Source organism: Bombus vosnesenskii, unplaced genomic scaffold (assembly GCF_011952255.1).
Source record: "Bombus vosnesenskii isolate JDL3184/JDL3185 unplaced genomic scaffold, Bvos_JDL3184-5_v1.1 scf7180000013395, whole genome shotgun sequence".
NCBI lineage: Eukaryota > Metazoa > Arthropoda > Insecta > Hymenoptera > Apidae > Bombus > Bombus vosnesenskii.
The window spans coordinates 271,461-277,499 of record NW_022883020.1 but is presented as its reverse complement, the minus strand read 5'-3'; the positions used below and the strand labels follow the sequence as shown (position 1 = coordinate 277,499).

The 6,039-nt window shown below is 37.5% G+C and overlaps 1 pseudogene; it reads right to left on the bottom strand.

Moving 5' to 3' along the window:
• Nucleotides 1-1,944: 1,944 nt before the first annotated feature.
• LOC117237648 lies at nt 1,945-4,440 on the bottom strand (annotated as a pseudogene).
• Between the last annotated feature and the right edge of the window lie 1,599 nt (nt 4,441-6,039).

The following is a 6,039-nucleotide window of genomic DNA, read 5'->3' as shown; positions in this document are numbered from 1 at the left end:
GTGCTGCATCCAGTTGCGCACGATGCTGACACCTGGTGGCGATTTCAAGCGACAGAGTTAAGAATGACACGGGTATATTAGCTGTACCGGCGAATGATTACCGACTGATTTTATGTACGAACGTGCCTTGTCTGTTCTTACATGACGTCACATGTTCTGTAATACCGACTATTCGAAAGTTTTATAACGCCCTCTACAACGTACAATGTCGCGTCGAGTATAATTAGCCCGTTTGAACAGGTTCCGTTCATTTAAACAAAACTTTAGTTAGTGCTCAATTAAATAAAGTTCTGGTGATCGAATTCGTCCATTTGAACGTAAAGTACCGTTATGTAAAACCGTAAACGAGAAATCGTAAGTACTAAAGAGAATTAGTAACCTCTTACTTATTACTTGAATTACTTGTCCCGCCAATTAACCCCACTACTCCTTCTTTTCTTCTTAACCTCGCTACGATTAAATACGATAGACGTAATGTCGCCCTTTTGTTGAATAAAACAACATCGGTAATTAAATTACTAATTGAAATAAAACGATAATCATAAATGTAAATGTTAAACATAACTTTAACCTTATCTATCCTGGGCTACCCTACCTTAACTAACTGTCTTAAACATTTTATACTATTCATTTATAACAATTAAATTATTAGTTTATTTTCATAACATTTCTAAACGTTGTCTATTATATTTAATAATTTATTAATTGTGTACAAATACACTAGACGCCAACTGCTGGACAATAGACGGGGTTCGATTTCTCGTCTACGTTTCGTGTAATAGATGCAACCAGATCGAAGGCAATGGGATCTTATCGTCTATTCAGTTGTTCTACGATTGGTGAGTCGCATGGTTTGGAATTTTTGGTGATGGGCTATTTAAGTATGTACATTTGAGTTGAAATGCGAAATGAACTATCACGATTTTTACCACAGTCGCGCGCGGTACGACGACTATTGATAATTATCTTTCGTTGATTTTATCGAAAGATATTTGAAAGATACGAACTGTGCAATTAACGAACTGTAATGGGTTCCTACTTCATTATCAAATAGTTGCACAATACATCTTCTGTTCCCAATATATAATAGCGTAGGTTGCTCTTTCCATTATAATTTGTCTGTTAGGTTATCGATAAATTGCACTGCGAGTTTCCGAGTCATACATCCTATATACTTGATAGCATATAATTAATAGAATTGATTTGAGAATACGAAGACTAATTCTTACATATTATTATGAATAATGAAAATCAGAAGTATGTAATGAAATTCGGAAAAATCTGTAATTGTTCTAACGACTCGATCACGAGATAAGATGTCGAAGCTTAAGCGACTGAAATGTCCCTGCTTTACTATATACCACACACAATCGATACCCTTCCCGCAAGAAATATCTAGGCAAATGCGTTCAACCTTCTACCATCTTCTAACATCCCTATAAGGTTGTTTATTCGTTCTCTGTTCTCGATGTTCGATTCTCGGATTTGTCTTCGACCAAGAGCCATTTCTCCGTCGTTCTTTATCCGTTTTAACACACAAATAGAGGTTAATGAAACATCGTAGTACAAGTGTATTAATATAACTAACGCATACTTGTTTCCTGTTACTGGCATCATGAACTATCACGCGAACTCTTGCCTTCATACTTTCCTGATCATGTGTGGCCGAATGTTTCGAAGTTCGCGTGGTTACTAGTATTACCACCATAGAGTTCGTATACTAACTGGAAGACAGTTCGCAAAACATTGGTTTCTATAACGCTTGTGCAGGTATACTCTCTTACGTTTATATGTATAGCTTTACATGTATTAGGAACACATGACGTCTATTTTGTTTCTAACTCTTTGAACTTTGTTTATATTTGTATAAAAGAGGTGAATTATTTCAAGGAAAATAATAAATAATAAAATATCAAGTAACAGAACCCAGAATGACAAGTTCGAAGTTCCACGTTTTCTTATAGAACTACTAATAACTCCCAATAATCCTCTATTACTGAACAACGCTTTTAAAATTTTTAAAGAATCCAAGAAACTAAAGGATTAACTATCAACAAATAAAATATCCATATTAATGTGAAATTGTTATATATAAACGCACACTTCCCTGAAAGCTCAGTTGCGTTCCAAAGAATTTTTGCGCATACATGATCTCCTGATGTCTTGCAAACTGTGTTTCGAATCAAATGGCTGCCAATGCCACAGTCGATCATGAACCTGCAACGACCTGAACGAGGCGACTTTATAAAACTGCTGATTTCCCTATATCAAGAGCTTCGATAAGTTTTATATCGTGAAGGAATATGTTAAATAATAAACATAGAAAAGACACATTGCATTGATATCTAAAGCCAAATTAAATTAAAGTCTGTTTAATGCATATTTATCTTAACCGCTAACCTTTGCACGACTGTCGCATTGACATTCAATGGCGGGCACTTTAAAAATGCTTCGAAGGCCCACGAACATTTTGTTTCCATCTCTGTAGCTTCCAGGACTATAAAAGCGACACAGAGGCACTATCGAGGAATATCCGTTGCCATTGCTCCTCTCTCGTTTGCGTTCCTGATTCTTTAGCCGTTTCTGTTTCTTTCAAAGTCACTGAAGCGGCAAATCCTTCTACCCTCCGGGAGCTTAAGGGCGGATACTCAGGTGGATTCAGATCCGCGCGTTTGATACATTCCTGATCCTCCTGGAATCATCTTCAGAAACAAACTCAACTTCGACAAACTCTCCGCTTCAGAGAAACCAAGTCGATCGCATCGACCGCGTCTGAACGCTCGAACTACAATGCTATTAATGACTCGAATTTCTTCTGATTTATGTATCGTATATATTAGAATTTTCTTACCACACGGTATTTTAGTCTCCAAACATTGTCAATGCTTCGTTGTCATACTGCTCAAATTAACAGTTACTTATATATTTGAAAATATACTCGACGAATTTAACGAATTGTTTGAAAAGATATTTAACTTGGCACGATCGATATCCATCCATGCATACCTTGAATAAATATTTATATTTCACTGAATATATTATTCTATTGTATAATAATTTACTGGCCAATAATGTTAGTGAATAGAGAAACAACAAATTGTAGGTTATAGATTTATGCTGCAGAATTTTACAATTGTACCTCGGATATATATATAGAATCCTTAAAACTTTATCATGTTTTTGCCCAATCTGTCATTGTTATACGATAGAATTTATTTATTGACTCTTAGATGTATGAGTTAAGATCTAATATAGTAATATTAGTTCAGTTGCGCGAGACAATCTACATTAGTAGAACAATAACTACAAAGTTTTCATAAGATCTAGATTGTCAACCGAATCACGTACAAACTAAAAGTAAGGGGACATTGTCACTAATTTCCAAGGAAGGAAATGCTCGAAGGACATATAAGGTTTCACAGGGGATGAGTCGACTTTACACGTTGCTATGCTATCCTGGTCGAAGGTGTTTCGTATTACACGTGCCTGTAAGCTTGAAACACCCTGGACAACATCGAAAGCGGTTCCATCAAGCCTGTTTCGAGGAAACGCTCGTGGATAGAGCGTCCCGTTAATAATTTGATGCCTATGCCCATGTAAAATTAGCATATTAATAAGAAAGACGGCGACAGCGGTCAGGATAGCAGGATGAAATGGCAGGAGGATCATCGTTGTGGCTCCTCCTTCCAGTTACGAGGATCCTTCGTGGCTCTTCTCCTTATCTGTGTTCCTAGTGATCGAGTCTCCGCATTTAGAACTCAATGAAGCGGATCTAATTGCGGTTATTACGACGATACCTGCACGTTTCGTCCATACAGTCTTCAAAGATTTATACAATCGGTTTTTTATACTTGAACACGCTAATTTAAAAGTCATTCCTTATGGATTATACTTGACAACTTGAATTAAGAATTAAATTGTTATTTAATAATAGTTATTTTATTAGTATCGGTATTAGAACTTTTGGTACTTTGAAGAATCGTACAGATTTTGTCGAAGAAAAGTTATTTAATCGAACTAATGGATTGTCTTACAGCTACGTAGATGATCCTTTTGATTCTACAATTCTTCTTGATCACATACAACGTATTCGATAAATGCGATACGTACGAACTTTTTCTAGTGGACAGATGACATTTGTTGTTATTATTAACTTTTATTATAAGAACGACGAACGTGAGAACGAAGGTAGGCGCGTTTTAAAGAAACTCAAATGCCAACCTGTTTCCGGGGCGAAACTCCGAGGCCACCATGATCTCCTGTTAACAGAGATATCACTTTTCATTTTTTTCATATCTCATCGTGGACTTTTTCGGTGGTTTGGGGTCAAGGAGCCAATCCACCCACCACCTTCTCTCTTTCTTCCATTCCACGAGAGAAACGCAAGTTCCTTACCTTAAACTCCTCTTTGAATATCTACAAATTATTTACACGACGCTTGACCTAGAAAAAAGATTCCTATTACGTACAACGATGAATGTTTGAAATTAGCATTGTTAATTCTTATTTATTTTCGCAATAAAAAAAGACGAATTTCGGAAAGGATTTTGTACGCGATGAAAATCGTTAGGTGTACAACGTCCTTGTTCTCATGGACATTCGGAAAAAGTGAAGAAACAGACAGGGCTAGACGTTAGGGTCAAACACCTGATTATCTCTCGTCGTATTCACGTGTCCCGTTCGATGGAAACGAGTTGCTCTGTGAATTCCTGTGACCCTGCTACCAACCGTATCGTGATTTGCTCTTGATGCTGCCTTTTCTCCCTTTCTTTTCACCGTTCACGTGGCCACAACGCGAAAACACCCAATCACGATACTCGAGACAATAGCTGCGAAACATGGACTCCTGGTTCTGGATGTATCGAGAACGATTCGACTTTCTCCTGAATTCTGGTATCTCCAAACCCTTCAACGGAACAGTTCGATGAAACTGTAACGGCTCTTTTAAGCGATTTAACCTATTACGATGTAGCCTTTACAAGACCGTTCGACTATTTCTTATTATCCCCGGGAGATATATTAGTTACCTGGTCGATAAGACAATATTTGGTTATATGAAAATTGCGTTCGACGCGATTATAGAAATTTGTAAATTACATCCGTACATTGGCCTTCATATAGATGTTGTAAGTAGTTATTACAACGAGAAAATCGATTGAAATAGATGCGTCGAGAGTGGAGATGTAGCCAGGAAGGAAGACGCACGAGTGACATGACGTGAACAGAAGCGTATTTGGTGCCATATTACATGCGCAGTGTAAACAACTCCGTTACATCGACGTAGCAGGGAAATAAGGCGGACGAAGAGGTACCCTGGCGGGAAACCGGCGAACCAGAGGCACATATCGGCGCGAAGCAGACCAAGAGCCTTTAAATATTCTCTGAAGAGTCATACAAGCTACCATCATCCGTCTTTCAGTCGGTTTTACGTTTCAATTTTAAGTACGTTACATTTTAACGTTCATCAGATTTACGACTCGGTGAAAATTCTTCTATACTTGCTTCAACGAATTTGATATTCTTTTATTTTCGACCTAATTAGGGCTTCCTAGGGCTTCGACAAAATTTACTGTATTGCGACTACGTTGATAAAGGAAGAGTAATAATTGGCAGACTATTGGCGATTCTAGGTGAGGTAGAAATTGATAAAAAGTTATTTATGCTATATTAGAGAGACTTTACGAAAGACCAGGAATATCGTTGTGTGGTAGATTCACCGTTTGCGATATGTAACCATAGATAGGCGAATTCATATCTTTCATATATCGTAAGATAGGAAAACAGGATGCTCAAGAGCTTCAGATTATGGCGTACTCGTCATATTTTCATGGAGTTTGGTATCTCACCATGGCAACACCCTAGCGGCCATCGCGAGCCGGCAATTACGTGTACGTGCTATTGAAATACCATTACGTAGAAGATATCATTGGGCGTATCTGAAGGGAAATTGTATTTGTAGATACTTATCTCTATATACGAGTACAATAATGACTTCGCATTGGAAATTATATCCTTAATTCGTGATTACTTTGCACGTTC